The sequence below is a fragment of the Carcharodon carcharias genome, chromosome 21 (genome assembly GCF_017639515.1).
Source record: "Carcharodon carcharias isolate sCarCar2 chromosome 21, sCarCar2.pri, whole genome shotgun sequence".
Taxonomy (NCBI): Eukaryota; Metazoa; Chordata; class Chondrichthyes; order Lamniformes; family Lamnidae; genus Carcharodon; species Carcharodon carcharias.
This window is the reverse complement of record NC_054487.1, coordinates 70811251-70829636: the sequence shown is the minus strand read 5'-3', so window position 1 is coordinate 70829636 and position 18386 is coordinate 70811251. Positions and strand designations below refer to the sequence as shown.

The 18386-nt window shown below is 43.5% G+C and overlaps 1 protein-coding gene across 4 annotated transcripts in view; it reads right to left on the bottom strand.

The window, feature by feature from the left end:
- The window catches only part of tmem117 (transmembrane protein 117), a 398678-nt gene that overhangs the window by 263058 nt on the left and 117234 nt on the right, over positions 1–18386 (bottom strand). The window lies entirely within an intron of this gene.

The window sequence follows — 18386 nt, the reverse complement described above, 5'->3', positions numbered from 1 at the left end:
AGCAGGCTCCAGGAAGTTAGGGCTCAGAGAGGTCCTGGGGAGCTGAGAAGTTGGGGGAAGGTCACTGGTTCTGTGCCAGGCAGTTGGAGATAAAAGAAGCCCTGGGAGCTATTTGTAGTTCAGTGAAGCTGGGAGACTGGAGTTCAAAGAAACTCACAGGCAGTGCCAGCTTCGTGAAGCTAGCTGTCTGTGTAAGAGAAGGAAGTATGCCAGTAATTAGAGGCAGGAATGCAGCTTTGTGAATCCCATATAACGCAGTCTCAGGAGGAGAGATTGAATCATCATGAGATGAATAGTCATTGAAGCAGTCCAAGTTGAGGCAGCTTTTGAGGAAATTTAGGGGAAAAATTTTCCCCCCATTTTACATAGGCGGGCCAATTAAGGCCTGCCCAGCGTGACGCATACCCGGACGCACTGTGTGCTCCCTGTGCGGGCAGGGGGTAATTCCCTGAGTCGGCGCCTGCGATCTTTCATGCATGCATGCGAAAGAGCACAGAAATCTCCCTAGGGCACAGAGTTGCCTCAGGGAGATCAGTTCAAGTTCAGGAAAATTTAATCAAGGTAAAGAAAAATTTTAAGGACATGTCCCCTCATATGAATCTGTCACATGAGGGGACGTGTCCATTCATTTTTCCAAAAATTTTTATTTAATTAATGGACCCTCCATGAAATCTCACCCCAGCTGCGGATGAGGTTTCATGAAAAATGTGAAGGCCGCCTGGCCTCTTCGCCTGCCCCACCACCTTAACGTTGGACAGGCTGCATTCTTAACAACTTTAATTATGTTCTTAATGGCCTTAATAGGTCTTTGACAGACGATCTGACAATCTGAATGATGTGCGGTGATGTTGGGATGCACACCCAACATCACCGCGCGTTATTTTACGCGTCGGCGAGCGGGCCCCGCCTTTGCTCGCCAACACAAAAATTCTACCCTAGAGGCTAGATATTCAAAAGTAAGGACTTAGAATACCTCCTGAGGCATTGTGACTCGCAGTGGTCACTGATGGCTTACTGAGAAATCCATGGGATCTGTTTGGGTTGCATGTGGCATTTAACGTGCAGTGTGGTGTGTTCAATCATAGTTTGCCTGGTAATTCATATTTAGATCGTGTTAATTTTGAATGTTAGGGCATAAGGTAGATAAAAATTTATTTTGTTTGTTTTAAACTGTGAAATCCTGTGGCTTTAATCTCCTAGTGGGTAACTGGAATTTCAAATCTTGTCTCCTTTAAACATTGCAGGATTTCAAATCCACAGACAAATACTGGTGCCGTGACTTGATAAGGTTAATATAAGATTTTCACCACAAATTTTACTATACTTATTGTAAAGCAGAATGGTTTTGTCAATTGCTATGACTTTTCTGGGGAGAGAATATTTATCCCTGAGTGATTTGCAACAATTAACCAAGGTTAGGTTAACCACATTAACAAAAAAGTTAAAGTTAGAGTTAAAAGCAGGGGCTAAGGAATCAGAAATAGCTGAGATAATGGCATGGCATTTAGAATTCGACAAAGAAAAGCCTGACACAGGCATCACACAGCTTGAGTTAGGTAGAGTTCCAAAGAAGAGTCATATTGGGCTTGAAATGTTAACGCTGTTTATCTCTCAGACAGATATTGGCAAACCTGCTGAGATTTCCCGGCATTTTCTGTTTTTATTTGAGCTAGCTAGAATTCAGCTGCGGATGAAGCAGCTGGAGATAGAAAGAGATAGAGAAATCAAAAGCTCCAACTTGAAAAACAGGTAAAAGCGAAAGCTTCAGCTTCAGCTCCGGCGAGAGAGGTTAGCAAGGGAGGAGGGAGGTAAGGGGTGGATAGGCACAAAGTGCGGTAGCAGGCGAGGAAAAAGTCCTTTTACCCGCCAGCCATAATGGTGGGTTTTTTGCACCGTATCGTCCCATTCCCGGCACTCTCTGCCTCAGTAACTGCATTCACGGGAAACACTCCTGATCACTGGTGGGTGGGCTCGGATTTGCCCGCCCCACAGTGATCTCAACGCTTCCTCGATCCAACGCACAGCCTACTTCATGTTTACAGACCAGGGCTGCCCCAGGCGACGAAAGCAAAGAAGACAGCGACGGTGAGGTCAGCGGCAAACAACCGTGTAAGGACCCTGCAACTCATCATCCCCCTCTCAACACAACCGTGAGTGCTCCCTCTCCTGCTTTTGACTCTGCTGACATGCACTAATTATCTCTACTTTGGTTCACAGGGAGCTCTGCCAAGTGACTGACACCCTCAGCCAGGAACCAGTCCCTCAGCTCCATCCAGGTCCTCACCTCCAGCCAAGAGGACACCTCCCCCATTGAAGAGATGGAAATAAGCAGCCTGGAAGACCCATCACAGAGCTTACCCACACCCTCCACCAGCGCAGAGACACACACCTCGGTGGGACCTAGATCTAGAGCAGGCTCGGGTTCACAATCTGGTGGTCACCACACGGACACGTGTCCGCAGCAAGAGGAGGTGGGTTCAGCCGAGCTCCCCGGCTTTCGGAGGACTGCTGGGGAAGAGGCATCTGTAAGGTCCGAGTCAGATGACGAGCCTCTGGATTCGGCCTTCCAACTCATCCTGGAGAGTCAGCAGAAGACGGGGGAACATCATGCAGAGCTGTTGAAAGCCCTCAACGGAGTGGCACACGAGTGGGAGGAGTGTGTCCACCTGCTCTGTGATAAAGTAGTGCCCATATGTACGTGTATGGAGGTCCCCATTGGAAGGATAGTCACGGGAACCCTGGACCAGCAGAATGCAGAGATGTGTGCAGACCTGCACTTCCTCGTGATAGCCATGGGTGAGTTCCTGTAGTTGCAATGCAAAAGGAAATGGGGCACCTCGACGTCCCTCCAGGTGCTCCTTTCCTTCAAGGAGTCAGGCCAGGGCCTTCGGGCATCCAAAGGGAGGAGCTAGACACCCCTGGCTCATCCACTCAGGAATCTCAGAGGCTGCCCTCTCTCTCTGGATCCCCTTTGCCTGTGAACCCCTCAAACTCAGCCTCTGTCGCCGCAGCTGGCCCACAAGAGGACAGCCAAAGCAAGATGGGGCCTTCAAGGCCTCGGCTCTCTAGAGGATGCATTCCGAAGTCATCAGAGACAACAGGGCCAACAATTGCACAGGCTGTCTCCAACCGTCCTGCGGATGTCAGGGCAGCACCTTGAAGAAGTGGTAGCCCTAGAAAAGTTAAGAAGTTCTGATCGCAAGTTGTTGCATGGGTGAACGCATTCTGTCACTTTATAATCTGAAAATATATTCACTTTCACTGAATAATGTGTAATAGTGTCTTTCAGCTTCATTGACAGGCTATGTAAGTGCTCCCACTGCATCCTGCCCTGTTCACCACCTCCCCCCCCACCCCCACCCCCCACCCACCACCCACCAGCAGCTCAGCCGCACTCAGCAGGACCACAAATGATTCTGGAGGGAGAAGTGTGTGTGTAGCAGGGCCTTTCGGAACCTCGTGCAAGCACTCTCCCACATACATGGAGCCTTCATCCATCACACTCATCTCAACGTCCCGAGCATTTTCAATGGTGCCTGCTGGGGCTCTCTTTCAGTTGTCCATCTGAGCCAACCTGTATCGCCTCCCACCCACTGACCAGCTCCAGTGCCTGTCCAACACAAGGCTCCGCTCACTTTCGATTTCAACATGGATGGTCATAGTCAAGTTTTTGATTAGCTCCCCCATCCTTTCCCCATCTTCTAGTCACCTATGTCCTTTCCACTATCACTGTTGATCCCCCACCCCAGCATCACTTTCCACCCTCCCCCACCGTCACCTACCAACCCGAACCCTTTTCTTTCCAGGATGTCCAGGTGAACATGCACATTCCCTGCCTTCCTGAGAATCCCACCCTATCAACACTGACCTCCCTGACCTCCTCCTTCCCACCCCCAGGATCTGGGTCTGCCTCCGAGTCCCAACCACCTTCACTCTCCCTTCTACCGCTACCGTTGCACCCTCAGCCTCCCACCCTACCAGCCACCTCTGCCCTCTTTGATACTGACCATTCCCTCCTACCACACCCACCCTCAGTTCATTCTCTAAGAATTGATTCCATTGACTTAATTGACTCCATAGACCCTTCCCTTGCTCGTTCGCCTGGACATCCCCCACCCCTTACTCCATCCTCCATCCTTACACCCTCTTTCACCCTTTCTCCCTCCTCCCTATGGAAATCTTCCCCCAACCGAAATCTCTCCTCCCCACAGGCACCTTCTTACCCCAGACTCCTTCCTCCCTCCAAACACCTTCCCTCCTCCAAACACCTTCCCTTACACATTCCTCCTGCCTTACAACTACGTACCCACTTGCTGCATTCACCCCCTTACACCCTCCTCCCATGTACTCCCTCCTCCCCCCCCCGCAAACTCACCCCCTCCAACACCTTTGTATCCCCCCCACTCCCAAACTCAGCTCCCCGACCCCGGTACACCTCCCTCTCCTAGTCACACCTAAACATTCCTCTGCCAAGACCTGACCCCCGGCTCTCCAGTACACCTTCCTTCCCCGTTCACAGCTGGAACTTCCTCTCCCTGCCTTCGCCGATCATCCAAAGCAGGCCATGGCCAAGACCACAATGTTCGGAAGCAGGCCCAAGACATCAACCTCCCATGAAACCATGCCCATGAGGATCCACCCTCTGGGGTCCGGTAGCTGTAGGACTCCAGCATCTTCTGCTCCTCGGATGTCCACGATCTGAGCAACGGCCTCATGGTAAGTCCCAACTTCTGCACGGTCGGGATGCAAATTGGGTTCATGTCAGCCTCCCGCAGGAATTGCATTCCGCCATGGCAATCACCATCAGGTGATCCCACCGTGCTTTCACGCCAGCGAGAAACCGATTTCTCACCATATTGTCCCCTTCCCCACCCGCCAGGATGCCCAACACCAATGGCTCTGGAAACTTCCAGTCAAGGAAAGAGACAGAATGCCTCAAAGAGAGAAAGAAATCAGATAGCATGAACTGGCTAAAGGAACCTTTAGGTTATGGGGTGAAAGAAAGTTCGGATCATGAGTCAAGTCCCACCCTGAGCACTGATATAATGAAAAATCTCTGCCTAGTGCCTAAATTCACTGAGGACGGAGTTGAGAGATATTTTATCTGTCAGGAAGATGTAATAATTCTCATAATGTTATTAGAATTTATTGTGAAATAGTGGTATCTGTGTCTGTATGTGTGTGTGTGTGTGTGTGTGTGTGTGTGTGTGAGTGTGTGACTTAATTGGATTAAAGGCAGCTAGTCTGAAGGCTTTGATATAAACATGGTAAACATGGGGGATGTTTAGAATGTAAGGTGTAAAAGGACATTTGCATTTTTAAATAAACCAGACTAGATTGTTTTCAAAAGAGGTAGTGAAATGCGTCACCTAGCCAGGTGAAGTTCAGTAAGTGTGTTTATTTTTCCCAGAGATTACTGGTAAAACTTAATGCAATGAGAGATTTTTATTATCAGAAAGATAAAGTCCCAAGAAATAGAGAAACAATGTGAATTTGCATTCAAAGAGGAAAATATATATAAAGGAGCGAAGGCTGTGTGTAAGGGTAGGCATTTTTAAGATCTAACATGTGAAAAGCCTTCAGCAGCTATGCCTCAAGCTGCTGGCCACAAAGTACTGAATAAGAAGACTCACTTTGAATTGGATTGTTTAGGGTATCATGTTTCTTTGCCTGGGTCTTTTAAAATCTATGTCTTACTGTTGCCTTAATAAATGTGTAACTGGGAGTTAGATTATGTAGGGGAGTTAGATTATGTAGGGGATTTAGAAGTTGTCATAGTAGTAATTTGTACATCTTTGCATGTGTTTAAAATCATTTTTCTTATTAATAAATGGTTTAATCTAGTTTTGTAAAAACCTATAAGACTTGGTGGTCTTATTACCACTGAATTCAAGGCATGCATCTCGAAATATATATAAACTGCAAATCAGTTGTGGCAGTTGTTTCAAGTTTCCCTCTGGGATTTGAACAACTCAGCGTTTACCATCGGCTGTGCCATTACAGTCCCATTTGAAAAGGTGGCTGCAAAACTGAAGTCACCAAAATACAATGGAATCTCATTTTGCAGAGTATTTTGTTTGGGAAATCTATGGATGCATATTCTACTTTTTCAGCAGAACAATCCTCGGATTATGAGACAGTTAAAACTGCAGTACTTTGTGCTTACAAGCTTGTCCCTGAAGGATATTAGTTGAAATTTCAGACTTTAAAGAAATAACCAAATGAAACATTTGTAGAATTTGCTGGAGAGAAAGAAATTTTGTGAGATTGGTGGCTTCGGGCACTGAAACCCAAACAGAATTTTGAGAATTTGAGCAACGGCCTCATGGTAAGTCCCAACTTCTGTACTATCGGGAAGCAAATTGGGTTCATGTCAGCCTCCCACAGGAATTGCATTCCGCCATGGCGATCACCATCAGGTGATCCCACCGTGCTTTCAGACTAGCTGCCTTTAATCCAATTAAGTCACACACACACACACACACACATATATAGACACAGATACCACTATTTTACAATAATGAAAGAATTTGGAAACAGCATCCCAATAACTATCAGATCATACCTGGAAGATTGCAAGGTTTCTAATGTAAGGGAAGTGGCAGTTCTGACAGATGGGTATGATATATCACATAGGCAGTTAGGAGGCAGTTGATCTCTGTTTATAAACCCACAGAGAAGCTGGAAGTATAGCTTTGGGGTAAAGGCAGAAGCTGTTCCAGTCAATGAAAATGATAGCATGGAGGATAAAGTGATGTAAAGAAACAAGTATGCTTTCATTGCCATAAAACAGGGCATATAAAAGAAAATTGTTAGAAGCAGAACAGGAAACCAGTAGCAGTAATAGGGATACTTAAGGAGTCTTCAGGAAAGGTTGTACCAGAGAAGGAAGTGGGTGTTAAACCAGTGGCACTGATGCAAGTGACTGGAATTTCCATAGGGAAAGCTGCACCAGAAAGTGAAGATTATGAGAAACCCATTGCAACTATTTTTTTTACCTTGGGAATAGATAGGGATGCAAAAAATTATAAGGGGTTTAATACTTGAAGAGAAAGTCATGCCATTTTTTGTCCAAGAAAGAGCCTAGAAAGACTGTTATCCTGAAAGATACTGGTTCGGCCCAGAGCTTATTGTTAGCAAAGGATTTAGACCTTTCTTCAGAAAGTTCCCTAAATCAGAATGTATTAATACAGGGTGTTGGTGGAAAGTGTATGCCTTCCCCATTGCATAAAGTAAATTGAAATTATTCTCTTTTGTGGTTGGAATTGTTCCTAAATTGCCAATTAAGAAAATTGATTTTATACTGGGAAATGACACAATGGGCAATGTTATTTTTCCACAAACTGAGACAGTATGCCACAATTCAGGAATGGTTCCTGTGAGTAAAAACTCCTCACATATCTGTGATCCAGTTAAAAAACAAACTGATGCAAGAAAAGATACAAATGGAGTAATTCTAGTACTGGACGGTAAAAAGACAGCCAAAAGTGCCTGCAGAATTTTCAAATCAAAACTCGTCACAGAAACAACTGAGGCCTCAGAATGACCCTAAATGACAGGTAATACTAACTTAGGTGGTCCTGTCATTGCTGAGACAGCACAATAATTAACCATGCCTGTCATTGTTAAGATACAGGGTACAGCTGAGAAAATCCAGGCAACTGGACTGTGTTCAAAAGACCAGTTACAACCTCAAAATGATTGGAATAAAGCAATTTGAGAATTGCATGGAAGGCTGAAAAACTTAAAAAAGAAAATTCAAGGTCCAAAATGAGGAGAACGTTGATATCACTCAGAAAGCATTAAATAAAACTTGATCTGAATGGGATCAGGAGAAGCTGAACGATTACAAATGGTTTAAATTTCGCAGACCAAACAAGAATATCAAACTTCTCCGCTTGAACATCAAAAGCATCTGAACGTTATTTTTAAAGTGGCTAAGGAAGGCTTTTATCAAAGAAGGAATGAGTTGTTGGCACAATAAGATGCCATTTTGAGCTTAACTCAAAAGAGAATTTAAAATGTTTGAGTCAGGAAAATGAACTTAAAAGTGAAGATACGACTACAGCTAACAAAAGGGGTGACAATTTAACTCTGGTCTTAGCTGAGACATCCTTTGTAGACTTTAAAGATGGAAAATCTACAGACATTGAGGAAAATAATATTCAAAAGCTGAAATTGGCACATTCTGTTTTAAAGACTGAGATTAAAAATTCACTCCTGCATTACAATGAGGAATCTTCTTTGTAGATGGGGCCTTTGAATTATAATTATTGTTAGAGTAAAACTTTCAGAAAAAATCATAAAAAGTAATATCCTTCACCTTAAACTGGGCATAGAATTCAGCAGAGATTCATTGGGCAATGGGGATTGGAATGACTATTGTGTGTATTGCATGCTTCGGATAGTTTTATGATATATAACACCTTGGAAGTTGTTATATTCTAAAAGGTAAATGAAAACACATCACATTGGCAGTGCATTTTGGTTTTATTGGCGGGAAGGTGTGTTCATGGTTCATGTTAATATTTTAGAGGTAATGTTTGGTTGTGGGAAGATGTTTGTGGTAAAGATAAGGTAAGTAATATGCTGGCCTTTAAAGATTGCCAGACCACCTAAAAGAAAATGGCAGTTCAAAAGGTTACCCATGTTTGTTTGATAGTGTCAGAATAGAAGTCATAGAGCCATAAAACAGCAGGTGGGCTTATGTAGCTGGAGAGCTGGAAATGTGATGTCTATGCTGCTTGCAAAAAGATGTTATTTTTGGAGTTAGAGCTAAATTTGTTTAAAAGCATTCGGTGAACCCTGAAAAGCCATGTCATCATGGCTGGATGCTTAAGAAGGTCCTCTGGTTTCAATTTATCTGTATGTTTGCTGGGAGAGAGAGTTGGTTGGAGTTTTGGACCTTGAGTTGCTTGCAGCTCACAGAGAAGCCTTGAGAGCTGTGAGCAGGCTCTAGGCAATTAGGGCTCAGAGAGGTACTGGGGGAGCTGAGAATGTGACTGAAGGTCACTGGTTTCATCCCAGGCAGTTAGGGCTCAGAGAAGCATTTGAAGCCATTTATTGCTCAGTGAAGCCAGGACACTGGAGTTCAGAGAAACCCGGGGTGGGGGGGGGGCGTGGGGGGGGGGAGCATTTTAGTGAAGCTAGCTGTGAAAAAGTTGGAAGTGTGCCAGTAATTAGAAACAGGAGTGCATCTTTGTGATTCACGTGGAACACAGTCTTGGGATGAGAGATTGAACTGTTGGGAGGTGAGCAGTTGTTGAGGCAGTCTGAGTTGGAGTGGCTTGTGAGGGAATTGAGAAGCTGGCCCTTAATGGGATCTTGTGATTCTCAGTGGTCACTGAAGCCTGGGTTAGTTGCTGAGAAATCTGTGGGATCTGTCTTGGTTGCATGTGTCATTTAATGTGCAGTGTGGTGTGTTCAACCACAGTTTGCCTGTTAATTCACATTTGCTTCATGTTAATTATGAATGTTAGAGTGTAAGATAGATATTGTAGATTGTTTAACTCTTCTGATTTTGTATAGTAAAGTTAATTTTCTTCATTTAAGATTGTGGACTCTTGTGCTTTTATTCTTTTAGTGGATAACTGGGACTTCAAACTCTGTCTATTTTAAACAAAAAGTTACTGGTCCCAAACCAGATTGTAACACAATGCAGAGTCAGCATGGTTTCATGAAAGGGAAATTGTGATTGACAAATTTATTAGAGGTCTTTGGGGATGTAACAAGTGGGGTCAATATAGGGGAGCCAGTAGATGTAGTGTATTTGGTTTTCCAAAAAGCATTTGATAAGGTGCCACATAAAAAGTTATTGTGCAAGATGAGAGCTCATGTTGTTAGAGGTAATATTAGTATGAGTAGAGGGCTAGCTATCTAACAGGAAATAGAGACTCAGGATAAATGGGCCATTTTCAGGGTTAGGGTTAGGATCAGGTTGATAAACTAACTTGTTAAGTATACAGGAATCAGTGCTGGGGCCTCAACTATTTATAATCTATATTAATGACTTGGATAAAGGGACCAAGTGTATTGTAACTAAATTTGCTGATGATTCACAGATGGGTAGGAAAGCCAGTTCTGAAGAGGAAACAAAGAGTCTGCAAGAGGATATGGATAGGTTAAGAGAGCAGGCAAAACTTTGGCAGGTGGTGTATAATGTGGGAAAATGTGAGGTTATCCACTTTGGTGGGATGAATAGAAAAGCAGAATATTATTTAAATGGAGAGAGACTACAGAATGCGGTACAAAGGGATCTGGGTGTCATCGTGTATAAAACGCAAAAAGTTAGCAGGCGGTTACAGCAAGTAACTAGGAAGGCAAATGGAATGTTGGCGTTTATTGCAAAGGGGTTGGAGTATAAAAGTAGGGAAGTCTTGCTACAACAAAACAGGGCATTGATGAGACCACACGAAGAGTATTGCATACAGTTTTGGTCACTTTCCTTAAGGAGGGGTATACTTGCATTGGAGGCACTTCAGAGAAGTTTAACTAGGCTGATCCCTGGGATGAAGGCATTGTCTTATGAGGGAAGGTTGAGAAAGTTGAGCTTATACTCATTGGAGTTTAGAAGAACGAGAGGTGGTCTTATTGATACATAAGATTCTGAGGGGGTTTGACAGGGTATATGCTGGCAGGGTGTTTCTCCTTGTGAGGAAATCTAGATTAGGCAGCAAAGTTTCAAAATAAGGGGTCTCCAATTAAGATTGACATAAAGAGGAATTAATTTTATCAGAGTTCTTAACCTTTGAAATTCTCAACTCCAGAGAACAGCATTCCCTTAGTAATGCACTTAAATATCTCGCTGGGTTATGTCCTCAAGTCTCTGGACTAAGAATTGAACCCACAGCCTTCTAATTTTAAGGCAAGAGTACTACCAACTGAGCCACAGCTGACACAAAGCCTAACTATGATCCCACCTAACTCTTTACAATAAAAACAAAGTAAAACATCCTTGCTATTGGTTCCAGTCCAAATGTCTTCAGCTGCCTTCTCTCCATCATAAGATCAGAAGTGGGGATGTTCACTGATGATTGCACAATGTTCAGCACCATTCGCGACTCCTCAGATACTGAAGCAGTCCATGTCCATATGCAGCAAGATTTCAACAACATTCAGGCTTGGATTAATAAATTGAAATAACATTCATGCCATACAAGTGCAAGGCAATTACTATCTCCAACAATGAGAATCTAACCATCTCCTCTTGACATTCAATGGCATTACCATTGTTGAATCCCTTACTATCAACATCCTTGGAGTTACCATTGATCAGAAACTAAACTGGACCAGCCATAGAAATACAGTGACCATGTGAGCAGGTCAGAGGCTGGAAATGCTGTGGTGACTACAAGGCCTGACCACCATCTAAAAGGAACAAGTCAGGAGTTTGTTTAATACTCTCCACTTGCTTGGATGAGTGCAGCTCCAACAATACTCAAGAAGTTTGACAACATCTAGGACAAAGCAGCCCACTTCATTTGCAGCCCATCCGCTACCTTCAACATTCATTCCCTCCATCACTGACATACAGTGGCAGCTGTGTGTAGCCTCTATGAGATGCATTACAGCAACTCACCAAGGCTACTTCAATAGCACTTTCCAAACCTGCGTCCTCTACCATAGAAGGACAAGGGCAGCAGATGCATGGGAACACCACCACCTGCAAGTTCCCCTCCAGTCCATGCTTCATCCTGACTTGCAACTATATCACCATTCCCTCAATGTCACTAAGTAAAACCATTGATAACAGCACTGCGGGTGTACATATACCACATGGACTGCAGTGGTTCAAGAAGGTGGCTCACCACCACCTTCTCCAGAGCAATTCAGGATGGTCAATAAATGGTCACCTAGCCAGCAACACCAACATCCCATGAAAGAATAAATTGAAACAAAATTGCCCTGACTCTACCTTCTCAGCTGAACCATGAGTAGCCATTGAGAAACAATCCCCAAGCCCGTGTAAAATGTTGACTATACACAAGCACACACACATTGGGCAGAATTTTCTGCCTGCCGGGCAGGCCGGTGGGAAGTGGGCGCAGGCGGGTGCGGAGCCCATCACCGCCCGCGATTGGCTGCGCGCTGCCATTTTACATGAGCGGGCCAATTAAGGCCCGCCCAGCGTGACACGTGGCCGAGAGTGCTGCCTGTGTGGGCGGGGGAAGGAGAGAGAGTCGCATGCGCGCAAAAGAGCATAGAAATCTCCCTGAGACAGTGTCACATGAGCTGGGACATGTTTATGAAATGTGAAAAAATTATTTATTTATGTAATAAAACATTCAGGAAACCTCATCCCACCGCTTGGGCTCTTCACCTGCCCACCAACCTTAAGTTGGACAGGCCGCATTGATAATTACATTAATTGGTTTTTTATTGGCCTTAACAGGCCTATGACAGTTTGGTGAGTGTGCAACCGCCTCCGGCGTGCGCTCGCCGAACGAAAAATCTGAATGATGTGTGATGATGTCGGGATGCACGCCCGATGTCACCACACGTCATTTTACGTGTCCGTGTGTCGGGCCTGCCCCTGCACACCGATGTGAAAATTCTGGCTATTGAAACACATACATGCATGTACCCAAAAACCATAGAATCATACAGCACCGATTTGAGATTATTTAACCCTTGTGTCTTTGTTGACTCTTTGAAAGAGTCATCCAATTAGATCTACTCCCTGCTCTTCTCCAACCTATCTTTACAGGTATATATCCAATTCCAGTTTTGGAAATTATTATTGAATCTGCTTCCACCACCCTTTCAAATAGTGCAATCCTGATCATAACAAATTGCTGCGTTAAAAAAATTATCCTCATTTGACTTTTGGTTTTTTTTTGACAATCTGTTCCTCTGGTTACCGGACCTCTGGCAAGTGGAAAAGGTGTATCCCCATCTATTCTATCAAAATTTGATCACCTCTATTTAATCTCCTCTTCTCTGCTCTAAAGAAAACAATCCCAGCTTCTCTAGTCTCACATAACAGAAGCCCCTCATCCTTGGTACCATTCTGATAAATCTCCTCCACGTCACTTCCAAGGTCTTCACATCCTTCCTGAAGTATGTGCCCAGGATTGAAGACAACACTTTCGATGAAGCCTACCCATTGACTTATAAAGGCTTCCTGTAACTTTTGTAGTCTCATGTGAGTTTTCAGATGACAAAGAAAAACTAAAGAGCTTTGGGCAACTTCTATATTTTTTGTAAGTAGTGGTGGTGCAATGTATGAGACACTAAAGTAAAAACTGATATTTTGCTGGACTTCAGACCAGCTGCTTTAACACAACCAAAATTCTCAGTTTAAGAGCTGGTGTCTGTTTCTCTATCTCCTCATGCATTGATGAGGATTAGCCTTTTAATGTGGCCGACTGGTGACAGATCAGTGTGCAACAGGCTATGAAGAGTGTCATATAAAGCAATGCTATCCCATATCTTTCATCAAACATTGCGGGCAGGACTTTTCGTTTTGGGTTGGGTTTTTTATTTGTCTTGCAATCTTTTTAAAATTTCATTGTGCGCTTTTATTCAATTGCAACCGATTGATATTCATTTTAGTCACTGTGCAATATGTTGCTGTGATGGTCTAAGGAATAGATCAGGGGTGTTCGTCACCCACAAAAGCACGTTGCTCAAAGCCAAAGGGTTACAAGCGATTGTAGAAAATATAGCACTAGTAAAAAAATTAATGCAGCAACTTTGGTTTCCCTTCAGTATGAAAAACCCAAACCGCTTCATGTATGCCAGAAACCCAATTAACTGCCTGAGCCTGTTCGTGGTTCAATACTGATGACCCTCGTCATCTGTTAGCTGCATTGTTACCCTCGTCTATAATAACCACACAAAGGCAGAACACTGAGCCAAGGTGCAGCTGTGACAGGCTCTGTGAAGCGGCTCTCAGAAGAACCAGGCAAAAAAAAAATCCATGAACAGAAGGTGCACTTTTAAATTAGGTATGATTAATGACTGGTCGAAAACAGGATGACCCTAATTAAATAACAGTGGTTAATTAGCGAATGATTTATGCAGATGAAGGCACTTAGAGATGTTGGAAATGGGATTTCTAATCAAAGTAATACGTACGGCGAGAAGTGCTGTTGATGGGTTTTTGTCTCGTGAGGAAAGGGAATTCCTTTCTTTCTCCCCAGTAAGCTTTCATTTAGAAAAATGTTTGTGCTCCAAAAAACTCCTTTCAGCTTAAAGTAAATGAACTGGAAAGGGAGTCTCCCAGATCCAACCAAAATCCAGCAACTTCCTGTTCATTTTCCTGGGACAAAAGTCCATCATCCACCACTGGAACAATCCGTTTTTGATTTATTTAACGCTTATTTCTTGCAGAATCATTTTTCATCCAGACAGGGAGGTGAGGGGAACAAAGAGCTTGGTACTCATTTTAAAACGTTAAAAGCCACAAAGCTTTTAGCAACCTTAAGTAAACCTGCACTAATTTTACTGTTGCCTTTCTGCCCCATTTCACGGTGAGAAAGGAAATTGCGAAAGGCCATGATCGGTGTAGTGACCCTCCAGTGTTGTTAACACAAATCAGGGGAAGGCTGGATATTTTAGTGTGTTAAAGCATTGTTTTTTCATCCAGTGGACCTGGGTTCGAATTTAATCCACACAGAGCTGCTTCAGTCTTCCCTCTCCAATGGTCAGGATCATTAACGATTATAAATGAAACTGGATCATCTCGTTCCTGTTTTCCATTAAACAGGCAGCACCTATCTACATTTCCATCCAGCACTAATTCCACTGTATTCCTGGCTTTTGATGGTAGTGTTGTGTTTCTTTTGGAGGGGGAAATGCTCATTAAAATATTCATGTCACCAACTGAAGAAGTTATGGAGGTGTCAAGGATTTGTGTACCACAAAGAGGAAATGCCCAAACAAACCATGACCTTTAAAGAAAAACAAAAGACACTAGAAATACTCAGCAGGTCGAGAGCGGCATCTGTGGAGAGAAACCGAGTTAACGTTACAGGTCAATGACCTTTCATATGAACTGGAAAATTTAGAGACCAGAAACTGAACCAGACCAGCTGTATAAATCAAAAACAAAAACAGAATTACCTGGAAAAACTCAGCAGGTCTGGCAGCATCGGCGGAGAAGAAAAGAGTTGATGTTTGGAGTCCTCATGACCCAGCTATATAAATACCATGCCTACAAGAGCAGGTCAGAGGCTGGGGATTCTGTGGCGAGTAACTCACCTCTTGACTGCCCAGCGTCTGCCCTGCATCTACAAGGAGAGTGATGGAATTAGCTCCACTTGCCTGGATGACTGCAGCTCCAACAACAGTCAAGAAGCTCAATGCCATCCAGGATAAAATGCTTAATTAGAAGGCGAGGTGTTGATACTCAAGCTTACTTTGAGGAACAGTGCAGCAGACCAAGCACAGAGATGTCAGTGTTAGAGCAAAGTGGAGAATTAAAATGACAGGCCACTGGAAGCTCAGGGTCATGCTTGTGTACTGAACATAGGTGTTCCGCAAAGCGGTCACCCAATCTGCGTTTGGTCTTCCCAGTATAGAGGAGGCCACATTGTGAGCAGCGAATACAATATACTAAATTGAAAGGAGTACACGTAAATGGTTGCTTCACCTGGAAGATGTGTTTGGGGCCTTGGACGGTGAGGAGAAAGGAGGTAAAAGTGCAAGTGTTACATCTCCTGGGTTAGCATGGAAAGGTGCTGTGGGAAGGGGACAGGGTGCTGGAAGTGATTGAGCGGTGGACCATGGTTTCATGGAGGAAACATTTCCTTCAGAATGCTGAAAGGGAAGGGAAAGATGAAAGAAAGTGGTAACATTACAATGGATGTAGCAGGAAGAGCGGAAAATAATCCATTGAATATGGAGGCTGGTAGGGTCAAAGTTGACCTTCTCCACCACATGTCCCACGCTTTCACCCATTCCCCTCCTTCCCAGAACCACAATAGGATATCCCTTGACCCCACTTTTGACCCCACCAGCCTCAAATTTTTTTTCAGATTTGCAGCATCTGTAGCATTCTGCTTTTCAATCTGTGATCTTTAAATGACGGCCATGGTTCTATCATTTTGGCAAACTAACTCAGAGACCTCACAGGAGAATTGAGAGTGCTCTTAATGGAGATGCCACAATGCTGCATAGGATGGCGACACTTCACAAGCAAGCAGCTTAGGCACCTCTTGCACCATTCATTTTCTTTTTATATTACTTTGTTTTAAGTGATCAAAGTTAGAAATAATGTGTTGTCATCAGTGCAGAGACATCACCAACAAGAAATGTTACAAGTTCCATTTAACACACACACACACACAAAATAAATCAGGATAAGTGGTATGTAATACAAATTGGTTAAATACAAGAGACTCTTCATTTTGAGCACATATTTACCATTGCAAGCCAAGAGTGATGATTATAGGAATATAGGAAATAAGGAGTAGGCCATTCGGCCCCTCAAGCCTGCTCCACCATTCAACTAGATCATGGTTGATCTTCTACCTCAATGCCATTTTCCCACACAATCTCCATATCCCTTGATGTCTTCACTATCTATAAATCTGTCAATCTCTGTCTTGAAACGGCTCAGCCTTTACCCATAATATAACTTCTTCATCCCAGGAATCAGTCACGTGAACCTTCTCTAAACTGCTTCTAATGCAATTATATCCTTTCTTAAGTAGGAGACCAAAACTGTACAGAGTAGTCCAGATGTGGTCTCATCAACAAACTGTACAACTGCAGCAAAATATCCATACTTTTTTACTCGATTCCCCTTCCAATTAACGCCAAGATCCCACTTGTCTTCCTAACCACTTGCTGTACCTGCACCCAGTGATTCATGTGATTCATGTACCAGGACACCTAGATCCCTCTATACTGTAGAGCTCTGAAATCTATCACCATTCAAACAACATATTGCTTTTCTATTCTCCCTGCCAAAGTGAACACATTCACATTTTTCCACATTATATTCCATCAGCCAAATTTTTCCCACTCACTTAACCTATCTAAATCCCTCTGTAGACACTTCATTTTATTATTTGTTATTAATACGAATCTGGTAAATAAAGTGCACTGACCTTGAAAATTGGCATTTGGATCATAAAATAGTTGATAAGCTTCCTCAAAGATTGTGAAACATTGCAGACATCACCAGTCAGGTGCAGTAAAACTAGTTAACCCATAAGTTGTATTTGAAACTTGGCAAGGACTAGCCAAGGAACCTGGCTGATCTTCAGTGTCATGCCCAAGGCATTCATGGCATGGGCCTTTCCACAAACACTCAGGTCCAAATCTTCCTCTGGGCTTGGAGGAGCCCAACCTGCATACTTTCATGGCTCGCAAACTGCACACCCGACCCATGTGTGACTTTACATGCCATTTTTGTTTTTCATACTGGGGTCAGGTTTACAGTGCAGTTTGCGTGTCACGCTTGAGTGCATGAGATGTGTGGGTGTGGAGGTGGAACAGTTTAAAGGCCTACCTCTGTTCTCCAAGACAGCACATCCCAGTTCCCAACAGCGTTTAAAGGCCTCCTAAACCTCAACACTCAACACCCCACCCCCCCACTATGCCAACCCATATGCCCTTAGATCGTCTATGCCACCTTTATGCCCCTATGTAACCTCCATACCCACTCAGATCATCTATGCCACCCATGCCACCTCCATGCCCCCCATGTTTCCTCCATAGCCACTCACCCCATGTGCACAAGGCACAGTCCACAAATTTTATGCAATACCCATAGAAAATATTTTACTTTCCTTGGGGGGATAAGTAAAGCTCTCGCAATCTAATAAAAGCCTTCATACTGTTGGTAGTGAGGAAAAATGCATTCTGCCATGTTGAAAAAACTTTGTAATATTTGTAATCCTATTAATTTGTGTCAGCAAATCAGAGATCACAGCAAAGTGACAATCTGTTATTACAAATTCTTGAAATGGTCATTCATTCTCAGATGAATGGAACACCTACTGTGCTGAACCCCATGAGTACTTGAAACTCAGCTAAGCATTGATAATTGCCACAGGTGTCCAAACAATGATTACTCTCAAGGAAGGAAAGAACAAAAGGTTCCCTTTTCAATTTCAAAGCCTGGTGCCTGTCAATCAATATAAGGGAGCAGATGGTTAGACTTTTTTCAAGTGTCAAAACCAGTTTTTTTTAAACATCCAGCGCCATTTAAATCATAGTAGAAAAGGTGACAGTATGGGCTTACAGGACATTTTGTAATATTTTTCAATGTATTATGTTGCTTTTTCCATTGGAAAAGTATTGTAATACATGTGAACAAATATACAATGTTGGTTAATGTAAGGGACTACTTACCTTTAAAGGACAGATCCCCATGATGAATTATGGCATTAAAAAACATCTACATTACAATACAGCACCTAATAATGACATTT